Genomic DNA, 13,823 nt, shown 5'->3' on the forward strand with positions numbered 1-13,823 from the left:
CTGCAGTGGGGGATCCGGACAAAAGGCCGACATCCAAAAGGCCGACAAAACATAAGGCCGACACGGACAAAAGGCCGACATGGACAAAAGGCCGACAGCCAAAAGGCCTTCAGATATACCACTGCAGTGGTATGTCTGAAGGCGTTTGTTGGCAATGGTTTGTCCAGTGTAGGGTAGAGGAACAGATTTGACATGCTTGTCTTCTCCCGGCAATTGTAATTAGGATAGGGAGCGATTTGTTTTTGTAGTTTATTTTTATGTACTGTCGGATAGTTGAGGGTTTATCAGTGTAGACAGAAAAGCTGCGATTATTAGTGTGTGGGTGTGTGTTTATGGATGACTCTTTGTTGCTGAATAGGCTTGTTTGCGTGTAGCGTTGTTAAGTGTAGGGGTATCCATCTAAGGGTCCCGTTGATTTTGTCGTTTTCATGAAGTGAGAAATGCAGTATATATGAACCGTGTGTTTTGCTTGTGTTGTGCATTGTGGTTACGTCAAAGGCTTATGAGGAAAAGTACCAGGTGTCAGCTCTGCCATAGTTTAGTAGAAAAATTTGATGATTGCTGATGAGATGTCTTATTATATGGCCTCGTAGGTTTGGTTGACCTCTTGAAGTGATAAGTACTTTCATTGTAGCTGAGGCATTTTCAGATGAATAAAGGTCTGGACAATCTTCTTGGGGTAGATCAAGAGTTACTGTTGTTGACTTGGCTGCAGCTGAAAAGTGTGGGGCCCAAGATTTCATTAAGCCACCCGAACCATAGTCCGGTTGGCTCTTCTCCAAGACTCTCGCCCAAGGGGAACAAAAATGGGCGCAACTCCATTTTTTAGTTTGGTAATAGTTGCATAGTCCATTTCTAGTGTATAGAGATGAGGACTTTGAACTGAATATCTAGTATATTAAGTTTAATTATGTATGTTTGTGCCGCGGTAAAACCTAATTGGCTATGGTACCGCCACTGCGCAAAACTCGTACAAAAAATTTTATATTTTTTTTGTTGTAAAATTGTTGTTTATTTTTTGTTTGCACTTTTACAAAACCCTCCTTATACGTCGTATACGAGAAAGTATTATAAATATTACAATATTTCATCTAAAGACCCATACTGTGTTTTATTTTTATTTATTTTTTATATATATTTTTTATTTGAGGTTGGACATTTCGTATTAAAAATCACACTGCAACATTTGTAATTATTTTTTTTTTATATAAAGTTCAATTCTTTTTTTTTATCCATAAATACTCTGTATTTATTGTGTTTATATGACATAATGTACCTGACTTCATTAGACTTCAGTATTTCCTCTCAGCTTTAATTATTTTTTTCCCCTTTTTTTTTTGCCTCAGACATGTAATTTACAGCGTCAGTTGTGTGTTCGCTTTAGTATTACAGTTTTCATCATCGGCTTGTGAGGACTGATACAGATTTACAATAGTAATATTTCTTTATTACTTGTAGCCTACTTTCATTCATTTAAGATGGTTTACTTATACATAGATCTAATACAAAACGTCTAAATATAAAAAAAAATTAAAACAAAATAAATAAAAAACAACCTGAAAATGCAATTGTGTAATAAAATGATGATTCAAGGGATTTTTTTTCCTCGGCGTGGTGGGTGGGGGGGGGGGGGGGGGGTTAATTTGGGTTTTTCAGTAGTGCTGAAATAAATTTGTGATTACAGAGAATTAAAGTGATACAAATTTCAAGCAATCGGAAAAGTTATGTTATTACAAAAAGACACATCAAAGCAAACACATTCTTCCCTTTCTAACATCTATATCTATACAGTCCTCAATTTTTTTTTTAAAGTTCAATTCTCTATGAATTCGACAGCTAAAATAGCGTTCAAATTAATGACAAAACAGGACACATTCATTGAATGTACAACAAATAGTTTAGGAAAGAAAATAGTATTTGACATATTTCTTTTCTCTATAAAAATATTGTTGAAATATTTCACACTTTAAAAGAAGTTGACACTCAATCTACTTTTATATTGTAAATTGTTTTATGATGATTTTATATTGTGTTTTTATTAGTGCATTTACAGTAGTGTAAACACTTTTTAAAAATAAACAATTTAATTACCCTGTAAAGTTGTTTCCCTTTGTTTTTAATTATATGTAATGGGGAAGTAATGCAGTAGGTGAGTAAGCAAGTGGTACTAAAACAGTATTGTCGGGCAACAAAATGACAACATTCAGGTGTTTTCTATTGTTTAAATAACTCATTGTACTTAAAAGCCTGCAGTCGTTTGTAATGTGGTAACATTTTCTGCGAAGAAATGGCAGTGGCGTATCCTCATATAGTCGGGAGAAATTACTTTGAAACAAAGAACAAGAATTTATTCGTGTCATATCTCAACAAAAGAGATAAACTTATACACATTATTGTGTATTTTTACATATGAATTATTTTTAAGTGTTCAAAGTTTGATCTTAACACCCATCAGATGAAAATCAATCCAAATGATTCGTGCGAAAAAAAAGTCCATATCGATTATGGGTAAGGTTGAAGGGCATCGCTGTGTGGTAATTGATTCTTAAAGATATTTGATTTCAAGTTACACAATCAACAGCTTAATCAGTATGTAAAGCTTTGTAACAGACTATTTTTCAACATCCGCTTTAGTAAATTTGTTCCATGTTACATTTTTAATTTTAGTATAGCCTGCGGCTACCCACATATGACTATGGGTGGGGGAATATATTTATATTCAGAATTTTTAAAAAAAACTTTACATTTACATTAATTATACATTTTAAACAATACATATTTTACTAATTTGATGTCAATGGTTTAGTTTTGAAACCAACTGATTAGTTTCATAAAATTAGTAACTCATACAGAGAAGAAGAGCGACCCTTTAAACAGAGGGTGCTATTTGTTAGAACTTTGGTGGGGATGTGAAACTGTCGTAGCTCATTAATATTTAATCTTATATTAACGTATTTATTAATTATTTTTTTGTTCAAATTGTTTAAAGACAAAAATTTTATATGAAAATGATATATATTTTGCTGCTTTTATCTCCATGAAAGGAATTACAAAATCCTTCATAAATCAAAAAACTAAAACCTCGCTAAATAATATTTTGTTAGCAAAAAAAATCAGCCCCCAGTGATAATAAAACTCACGACCCCTGGTTTACAAGACCAGTGCTTTAACCGCTGAGCTATGGAGGCCGTTAAGTAGGGATAATTAAATATTTAGATATTATACAACTTACTTATTTCCAAACAGATCGTGAATTGTAATATGTATAATTACAATCTCGATATTTTTTTTTACTCTTAATGTTAAAGAAGCAGTGTCGAGGGGTAGGGGTGGATTTTAGTGGAGTTTTAACGTCCGAAGTTCGGTGGTTGTGTCGTACACTTAGTTAAAGAATGGTAATTTATTATGCAGCCTCCATAGCTCAGTGGCTAGAGCACTGGTCTTGTAAACCAGGGGTCGTGAGTTCAATCCTCACTGGAGGCTTAGATTATTTTGCGTCAGAATATATTTTTACTTCCACAAATTCTGTGTTGAAAAATAAAGAAGAAATAAATACATAACTTGATTATTTAATAAACCACTGAGTTATGGAGGCATGTTTAAGTCGCAATAGGTTCAAAGTATTCTAAAAAATTTACATTGTCTTAAGTCTACAACAGGGGTCTCCAAACTACGGCCCGCGGGCCGGATGCGGCCCGCGAGTTCATTTTATCCGGCCCGCGACGATCTTTTTGTCCACTAAATAAATGTTTATTGGAGGTGGCTGGGGAACTTTGCACAGAAAATTCAAAACTATTTGAAAATGTAGTTTTGGGTGCAAATAAAATTGCCCGCCGTGTTGCAGACATTGATGAAAACATTGTGACTTAAATAGCGTAAAATTCAAGCAAGTTTCGCCATTTTTCAATTGCAATGGATGAGTCGCTGGACAGCTGTTCCACATCTCAACTGCTTGTGTTCATTAGAAGTGTGGATGAAGACCTGAACATAACACAAGACCTGGCTTCCCTACATAGAATGTATGACACTGTTACCGAAAAGGATATCTAACCATAGATAGTTTAGAGACAAACACAAAATCGCAAGATTTACCATTTTTCACATCAGTAAGATTGCTAATTTTGCGAGAAAATTCTGAGCAGAGTATGAAAAGAAATAGGTGACTTCCTGATAGTAAAGGCAAGTCACAGCCATTATTGTCTGATGAAGAGTGGGTATAGAAATTGGCCTCTGCTGCAGACATAACTAGTCATTTAAATTTTCTGAACCTAAAACGGCAAGAGAGTGAAATCTTGTGTCTGATCTATTCACCCACCTAAAGGCCTTTAGATACAAACGTGTCATGTTTTTGGAACACGTACATGCTAACAACTTGGTTTCAGCAGTGCAAGGTCTTTACGGCTGAAGCAACCACTGAGTTCCCCACGTCATTTGCATACGAGATCATTAAAGACCTCCAACTGCAGTTTCAGTAGCGGTTTTCTGACTTGGATTCAAAGGCAGAAGAAGTGATACTGTTTCAAAGCCCATTTGAATCAAATGTGGCCAGTTTCAAAGATGAACTGCAGCGGGAGGTCATTGAATTGCAAGAAAATGACTTCCTTAGAGACACGTTCAAAGAAGGGCGGATGGGTTTTCATACGTTTTTGCACAAGGAAGACTTTCCTAATATTAAACCGTTTGCATCTAAGTACCTTTCAAATTTTCGAACAACATACCTGTGTGAACAAACATTTTCAAGAATGAAATACGCGAATAACAATTTGAGAGCAAACGTGGACCTCGGGGGTGGACACTTGAAATTTGTATATATTTCTATATAAATTATATTTCGTTGGGGTGGGGCGGTAGACGTTCTTTGTGGGGAGGGGGGGGGGTGCCCCACGACCCTGAAGAGTTGCCATAAACAAACTCTGGCCCCCGAACTGATATTTGATAGTTAATGCGGCCCTCGGGCTGAAAAGTTTGGAGACCCCTGGTCTACAACAACAAAAACATTTATAAGTATTCTATAGCGTACATGAGATAGAGTTTTTTGATAGGTAAGGATTCACTATTTGATGATACATGCTGAACGTCAGAGTTTCTTTCAGACATCTTGTCGAGGGGGTGTCAGACTGGGGAGAGACAGGTAGATTGGCAGGAGGGAGAGACAGGGTATAAACACTATGTATTGTAGCATTTGGTAGCTGTAAGTTAGCATTTAAGCTGAGGTAGCACTTGAGCAGAGGTAGCAGAAAAAATTATTAGTGTGATTAGTTTTTGTGAAAATGAAAAAAAAATTACTTTTTAAATTTCCAACAATTTAGCGAAGCATACAGTCCAGTATTATCTACACATTACAAGGCTAAAACAATGCCTACAAGCTGACCCGCGACGTAGTATACCCCGCCATCTAGTTGCTTTTATTTCTGCTTATCAGCAATTCATAATTTGTGAATTCAACACTACATCAAATCAAACCTCCTTCCTTTTCTTTTTTTTTTTTTTTTTTTTTTTTTTTTTTTTTTTGTTGTTTTTATTAGAGGTTATTATTTTTACTTCTATGATACAACAGTTTTTTTCTAAATGTGTTTAAACAGATCAGCTTATTGAATACAATTCAATAACTAACTCTGCCCCAACAAAAACATTACACATTCCAAATTAAAGATTACTTTAATTACTATGGTAAACATTTTTTAATTTAGTTATACTAAATTCTCCTTGACTAATTCCAGAAAATTTAATAACTGAAAGCTTTATTCAAGAATTTATAACACTATAGAAATATAGTTAAACAACATCATTCTTAAGCTGTTATTTCTTATGCCTTGGTACCACTAATAGCAAACTATATCAATCAAAACGACCCTCCCGCCCCATCCTTTAAAAGTACTAACATTACCCACAGCCCTCTTCCTTTAGCCTTTGTACCATTTCCTGCAGTATCCTTTGTGTGGGAGCACTGGGTAGGATCATGTGGTCAGCCTCAGAGTCGCTTGAGTTACTTTCATTCTCCGTGCTGCTGTCCTCCTCACCGTAGTCAGCTATCCCTGGCAGGATGCCGGCTACAACCATTATGCCACTGTTTTTGGGGATCCCTGCCATCAGCTTGCTGTCTGGTGGATCATCACTGTCACTATTTGCTTTTTGCTTTTTATCATCTGTGTCAGAGTTGGCTTCTGTAGTACTTTTCCTTTTAATTGCACCCTGCAATAATAGCTTTTGTGAATTTGACTTTGTGATGGAACTTGATGATTTGTTGCTGTCTGGAGATCTTTCTTTTTTCTCGTATTACCTTTACTACATTAGCATTTTTCATTTCTTCAATGACAGACTTCTCTTCCATGTTCCGATCCTTTTCTATCTGCACCTGCCTGTTGGACACGTAGTTCAGGAACGAAACCTCATCATCATCAAGACCTTATCACAACTTCGTAATTTAGTCTCATCTTCAAGCTCTCTATCCTTCAGTTCTTTGTTAGCTTGTAACTGGTCAAAAAGTGACCTGGTCTCCTCCTCTGGACATTCTATAGGATCTTCTGGTTTTCTAACTCGTTCCCACTCAACTTGACGGCGGTCCCTTTGCTCTTGAACTTCTTTTTCAGTGACAAAAGCTTTGAATTGGCCACTCATTTTTAATTAAAATACAGGTAGCTATAAAATGCGTATGTCCATTTATTTATAAGCCTAGTCGGCCTAGACCAGGGGTCGGCAACCTGCGGCTCGCGAGCCGCATGCGGCTCCTTTGATATCAAGATGCGGCTCTCCAGCTCCTTGAACAAATACTAATAATCTTAATAAAAAATTAAATATTTGAAATAAAAAAAATGTTAGTGGCTCCTTAAAACCAGGGAAATTTTGAAAATTGTACCTTTTGGCTCTTCCGCTTCAAAAGGTTGCCGACCCCTGGCCTAGACTGGTGTTTATCAAACCTCCTTCCTTTTCAAACATCAATATATACAACAGTCCTCCGAGCTGTTTTTAAATAATTGTTTAAATAAATGTATTTTAAACATTTACAAAAGTAATAATAACTTAGTTTGTAGTTTTATACAGTCCGGGATGATTTAGCTACGGCAGATAATAGAGTTTAAAATAAGAAAGTTTAGTTTAATCTCATGAGATCGAAATAGATTAACAATATTTATTTTACATCAGGATAATTAAAAAAAACAGCAGATAAAAACGGATTATATAAGGCACGAATTAACACTTTACAGTTTGTGTAAAACTTTCATGCTTTATCTCCCTTATAAAAAAAATTTTTTAATTGGAAAACCAAGGGAGGTAATTATAATATGTATGACAAAATAGAAGTAAAACACTGAAGTCGTAGATAAATACAAAAGGTGGTATTTATATTTATTTCTACACAGAATACTTATGAACAGTAAACGTGTATCTATACTTATGCAAAGCTTTAAAGTGGATACAAAAGTAAAGAAAACATTTGTTATAATTTCAAAACGAAACACTTTAGTATTATGTAACATATTTTATTTTATTACAAAACAATCTTTCACTCACTTTATTGTAATTATAAAAATTGAAAACAAAATTTTTTGGATCCCTGAAAAGGGACAGTCAGTTACTAATCTACTCCCTTGGGCATCAAAGGCAGCTACGTAGGTAGATCTTAAGTATATTTGATCCACCACCTAAGCCACCAAGATCTATAGAATACTTTTGATTATAAATGTTGCAAATTATATCTGAGATGTGAAGACCTGTATTACGACCAAAATAGCCAATAAGGCGTGTCAAGTTACTGGGTCACATTTCACCGTACAGACCAGGGGTCGGCAACCTTTTGAGACGGAAGAGCCAAAAGTTAGACGAAATTTCCAAGTTTTTAAAGCGCCACTAACATGTTTTTATTTCATTATTTTATTACTTGATGAGGATAAGGTATATAAATTTGATTTTTGGTTTGAAATAAATATCTTTAAAAATGAAGTAATTTATTTAAAAAACATACATATGTTTGTCATCTAACGTATTCAAGTATTTTAGCTAAGGGGTCATCCATAAATGACGTCACACTCGTAGGGGGAGGGGGGTCCGTAATATTGTGACGATGTGTGATGAGGGGGATGGGGGGATGGGGGGGGGGGGGGTTCAGATGTTGTGACGTCACATTTTTGCATTATAAAAAAGCAATGTTAGAAAACGAATTTTAGACGTTATTTCGCGTTTTAGATAATTGTTTTAATAAATTGTAATAGTTTAGACAAGATTTTGGAAAAATATCGATGTTTAAAAAAAATTCAACTGCAATTTTGAGGGGGGTTGTAGGTTGAGGTGTGACGTCATTTTAGGGGGGGTCTGGCTTTTAGTGACGACGTGTGACGGAGGGGAGGTGGGGAGGTAAAAATCGTCAAAAAAAGCGTGACATCATTTATGGATGACCCCTAACTCTGTTTTGATAAAATTAGTAATAAAATAATGTAACTATAGGACAATCCCAGTCCACTTTAGATGATAATAATTTTCTTTCTTTACGGACATCACCGGCTCAGGAGGTGTCTGCCATTAGTTAGACAGGCCTCAACACGGCAAACTGGCTTGGATATCGGTTTGATTACCGTATCAGTCACTCCTGTCCGTCGCTTCTCACAGGGCTTATCTTCCACCCCACAGACAGTGTTTCTTCCAGACTTTTTTCTCCGGGGAGGGGGGGGGGGGCACTTGAAATTTTCGGGGGGGGGGGGGCGGTAAACTTTCTTCGGGGGGGCGGACACTGTTAAAAGTATATATTTTCTATATAAATTATATAAATTTCATTTCGTTCGGGGGGGGGGGGGGGGGGGGCGGTAAAAAATTTTCGGGATGCCTGGAAGAAACTCTGCCCACAGAGCCCAGGGTAAACTTGTACCCCCACCGTCCAGTACCCAGCTCGACCGTAGGAAGCTAATAACTAAAAAAAAATTCTACGTAAATTACGTCAAATCAGTGCATACTAACAGATCTAGAAAAGCATTCTGAATATAATAATATTCCCTATTCAGCGATATTTCGAAAAAGTCGGCAGGGGCAAGCATAGAATTCTTGCTATGCGGCTGTACACAGCACGGCTGTCCACAGCACGGCTATGTGGCTGGGCCTGGTGCCCAAGCGGCTGTCGGATGTCCGTATACTCTCTACTCCATCTATTATTTTTGAGTGTTTTTATCCTGTTTAAGGTTGTTGTTCTTTACAGTATAATATATTGTACGAGTTTTGAAAATGAAATAATATAATCTACGAGCCGGCCCGCGGCATAACATACATCGCTATTTAGTTGTTTCTAATTTTCAACAATTCATAATTTGTGAATTCGACAGTACCAACGCTGACACTGAAAATATTTCATTAAAACACTATAAAGTAGCTCGTTAAGGACCATAACCCCCCCCCCCCTTCCTTCCCTCCCCCCCCTCCTCCCCCCCCCCCCCCCCCCCCCCCCCTACGTTTAAAATCGTTGGCTCTGCTTGTAAACATTTAGAGTGAACACAGCTCACTAAAACCATGTAGGGGTGGGGAGGTAGGGAGAGCGTTTGCAGCTTGTTTTCTAACGGCTCGAAGAAGAGAATTATATATATAGAAGATAATATAACGCTGCCTGTAATGTGTCAGTCCTTCCGTCATCGCTATAGATTTTGTAACCATAAAAATAAATACATCACATGTCTTTTTTTTAAGACTTTATTGCACTTTAAAACAAGTACGTCAATATTAACATATTATAATACATATTTTTTTACAATGTAGCATATACATATAATTAAATGGGGAAAAGGACATCAATAAATATGTTAAATGACAAAATTTAAATTAATAAAGAATAACACTACCCCCTCCCGCCCTCACTCCCCCCCCCCCCGCCCCCCATCCCGCCGCCCAGTGAAAGCAGCCATTTACATACAAAGAAAAGATCAATTAGAAATTGTTACCTCCCCTTCGTTTCAAATCGTTTAATACAATATTATCTGCCCCTAATAGCATCACTAACCCGGATCTACAATTGTAAACATTCCGGGTGAACCACAGCTCACCTGACAGGTGAGGATCTGCGTGGTGTTTTCTATGAAGAGAATTATATATATAGAAGATTCCGTGTACAGATATTATAGGTAGTATAGTTAGTTATTCAAAGTGAAGGAATGGACGCAGCAATATAAAAATACCTATAAAAAAGGTTAGGGAATTATAAAAAGAAATATCGTCGTCGGCAGGATTCGAACCTACGCGGGAAGATCCCAATGGATTTCAAGTCCATCGCCTTAACCACTCGGCCACGACGACTACATTTGAAGGCGAACTTGAAAGATTAAATCGGGCAGCCGTGCCTAATCCGTTTATAGAAAGTGTTTTCAGAGATCAATTTAATCCCCAGGTAACCCCGATAATTTATTCGAATTTACATGCATACAGTGAGAAATTCTGTCGTTTTGGCATTGTGTTAGCTAAGTTGTTTAAAAAAATTAAATGCTTCTTGTATAATACTCGGTCGACTAGAATTAGTTTTACTCAAATAGGGCTGGTAAGTAGGTCACCAACCAGTTCTATGGCTCATGCAGGTTTTATTGAGCCGTAGAACTGGTTGGTGACCTACTTACCAGCCCTATTATTTTCAACACAATAAAATGTATAAATTAATACAGATGCTAACGAGTTAAAATACCAGAGGCGTCACGTCGGGGGTGCAGTTGGTGCGGACCGCACCAGGTGACAGCATTTACGGGGGTTACACCAAGACAATAAATTGAAAAATGTATAGTAGAAAAATGCTTTTTCCTAGTTTAATTAATGATTAATTAGAGTTAAAAAGTCTTATTAAGTGCAAAGTAAGATTCCAATATGTGGGAGGGGGTGACAGTTGGACGCAAACCTGCCAATTATAGAGAAAACAATTTTACATACAGCTATATATATATATATATATATATATATATATATATATATATATATATATATATATATATATATATATATATATATATATATAAAATGATACTTTTTTGTTGGGGGTGGGGGTGACACCATTAGGTGCCGCACCGGGTGACACCCGACCTAGCGACGCCACTGTATAATACATTCGTTTTTTCTTCATGGCTTAGTCCTGGATTATACATATACACATCGTTTCAGCATGTATTGTCTACAGGAATTATTCATCAATTGTTTTACGTGTATGTTTTGCAGTTGTTTTGATATGATTTATGCGTTGTGTTTCACTGCGTGATTAGCCTTTAATGATTGATAGATGTTGCGATTTCCAGACTTAGTGACACTATGTAGGAACTGTAAATACTTGTATTGTTTAATGTATTTTTATTTTTGAATATAAAGTGGTGTAAACACCAAAGTATTAAAAAAATAAGCTTAGCCCCCAATGAGGATTGAACTCACGACCCCTGGTTTACAAGACCAATGCTCTAGCCACTGAGCTATGGAGGCGTATAGATACACACAACTCAAATCATTTAAATGTATAAATTAACAATCGGGCTAATTTGTAAATAATTATCATTAAAAAAGTTTTTAAAAACCCACGTTTTCTGATTGAACCAAAAAGTAGAAAATAAATGCTATACATCGCAAAAATGCAAGCGATCACTCTACTATAAGCGATTCAAGTTTAAGGCTATTAAAGACGCCTATAACATCTAATAATTACATTAGATTACTTCTCCCTTCAGTATCAAAACGTAACGTCGTCGGCAGGATTCGAACCTACGCGGGAAAATCCCAATGGATTTCAAGTCCATCGCCTTAACCACTCGGCCACGACGACCACACGTGGTAATCTATCAGGCTTACTGTAAGTTTATGCCCCTGCCAAGCCGTGGATAGATCTCAAGATAAAGCTGTCAGATGTATTGTCGACATCGACCTCTTTATCGAGAACCCAAAAATTATATTATCGTCACAGATGGACCGATAAAATGTAGACCTTTTAGTTTTTTCCTTATTAGGATAGTGTGTGATAGGTCTATTTGATACACAGTGACTTTTTGTTACTTATTGATGAAGGTAACGAACGTAAAATTTTTAACACAGAATGAAAGAAAAAAAAGGGAAAGTGTATTATCTCTTACAACGTTTTGGAAACAGGGAAAAGAAAAATAAAGAGCGAGTTATCTCCCCTAAACTTTATCGAATAGTTTTATGTAACAATACGGGGGATAGCAACTCGGGATATAGACATGATTTTTTTAATCAATTTTAAATACTTAAACTTTTTAAACAGGAGAATCTCGTAGAAAAAAAGAATTTCGCACCAAATGAACAGCAAAAAAATGTATGTATAATAGTGCGTTGTACTAGTACTTTGTAAATTCCATGCGCTTTTTTTTTTTTTTTTTTTTTTTTTTTGAGAAATCGGTAATAGCGTTAAGTAATACTTTCGGTTAAATGAAATTGCTCAAAATTTGACATATTTCAGATAATTAGATCTTTCACTTCTATGTGAAATTTTTCTATCTATCTGAAACAGTACTCAAGGTATAGTTCCACTTTCCGGTTACCGGAAATCGATGAAAAGTTGATACAGATTTTCAAATTTGATATAATACTTTAATATGAAATTTCATCAACCTAGCTGTGACGATATTCAAGTTATCGTGTTCACAGACATACAAACATACACGGATACACACGGAAAGAATTTCAAAACCCGGTTTATCCTACTCGATTACGCGTAAAACGGCAAAAATTTTGATAAATCTGGATTTAGAATTTTGGGCCGATTAAAATAAGTCCCCTATTCTACGTAGGCCTATTTGATGAAGTACTGAGATGAAAACTGTCAAAATTCCATGTGATTTTTGTGCACGATTACAATACTTCATGTATACTCTGTATACGAGAAAGTAAAAAACAAAAAGCAAAAAATTCCTCGAAATAAGATTGAATATTTCTGAATTGTGACACAATTTCAAAACATCTGTACACGAGATAGTAAAAAATGATTGTAAAAAATATTGAGAAAAATTAATAGCCCCCAGTGAGGATTGAACTCACGACCCCTGGTTTACAAGACCAGGGGTCTAGCCACTGAGCTATGGAGGCTGTACATTGGACCATTTTACCAACTGTACAGGACAATCACCGAACTCTAAGCAAACAGATCGATGTGCCGTTCCCCACACATTCCCCAATTTCCCCCCCCCCCTCCCCCCTCCCCCACACACACCCACACATACACATAATAATGAAGGGCTTAGTTCTTTCAAAGAAAAATGACCAAGGCGTTTCCATTAATTTGTAACGGAGATATTTTTATGTTTTTGTACCTGTTCTATATACACTTAGATGTGTCTTCGTTTAGAATTAAATTATTTTTCAAATACTACACAGGCCTACATTACTACCTAGAGTGAATAAAGATTTTTTTCGGAAAGTCTTTCTACTTTATGGAAACTACCCTTTTCAATGCTACAAAAAATGTCGGTCATAAGCGCATGTAATTGTGTTTACATTATCTACAAACACTTAGGTCAGATTTATTAAAACGCTTCTTTCTGTCTTGCGCACATATGTCGTATTTCAAATCTTATTTCTTCTTCTTCGTTCTTATTTGTAATTTTGGACACCAACTCTTCTAGGAGGAGAAAACTCAAAAAATCAACAACCCTTATTTGTAGTTTGTTCTTTGGCCGACAAAACGAAAAGCGGGCTGAAAGCGGAGTCAACGGCCTCTGTGGCGTATTAGAGATTGACACGTTATAGTTAATTGTTTTGAAGAAAATCCCGCCCAACATTACATTAGGATGTTTTTCAAACTCTTCAGAATTCAAAATCAGATGTTGATTAAATATTTGCACTTCGAAATGAGTGATCGGTAAAAATTTCGC

At 36.1% G+C, this 13,823-nt stretch overlaps 5 non-coding genes and 1 pseudogene across 5 annotated transcripts; 1 reads left to right on the plus strand and 5 right to left on the minus strand.

Moving 5' to 3' along the window:
* Nucleotides 1-3,410: 3,410 nt before the first annotated feature.
* On the plus strand, nucleotides 3,411-3,483 carry Trnat-ugu (transfer RNA threonine (anticodon UGU)). Its single transcript has one exon. It is a non-coding gene; the product is annotated as a tRNA-Thr (tRNA).
* A 2,026-nt stretch (nucleotides 3,484-5,509) lies between these two features.
* LOC131939812 (PSME3-interacting protein-like) lies at nucleotides 5,510-6,912 on the minus strand (annotated as a pseudogene).
* Nucleotides 6,913-10,187: 3,275 nt separating this feature from the next.
* Nucleotides 10,188-10,269, minus strand: Trnas-uga (transfer RNA serine (anticodon UGA)). Its single transcript has one exon. It is a non-coding gene; the product is annotated as a tRNA-Ser (tRNA).
* A 1,082-nt stretch (nucleotides 10,270-11,351) lies between these two features.
* On the minus strand, nucleotides 11,352-11,424 carry Trnat-ugu (transfer RNA threonine (anticodon UGU)). Its single transcript has one exon. It is a non-coding gene; the product is annotated as a tRNA-Thr (tRNA).
* Nucleotides 11,425-11,679: 255 nt separating this feature from the next.
* Trnas-uga (transfer RNA serine (anticodon UGA)) lies at nucleotides 11,680-11,761 on the minus strand. The gene has a single exon. It is a non-coding gene; the product is annotated as a tRNA-Ser (tRNA).
* A 1,204-nt stretch (nucleotides 11,762-12,965) lies between these two features.
* Nucleotides 12,966-13,038, minus strand: Trnat-ugu (transfer RNA threonine (anticodon UGU)). The gene has a single exon. It is a non-coding gene; the product is annotated as a tRNA-Thr (tRNA).
* Nucleotides 13,039-13,823: the final 785 nt, after the last annotated feature.

Source organism: Physella acuta, unplaced genomic scaffold (genome assembly GCF_028476545.2).
Source record: "Physella acuta isolate Inbredline_101_S28 unplaced genomic scaffold, ASM2847654v3 ptg000296l, whole genome shotgun sequence".
Taxonomy (NCBI): domain Eukaryota; kingdom Metazoa; phylum Mollusca; class Gastropoda; family Physidae; genus Physella; species Physella acuta.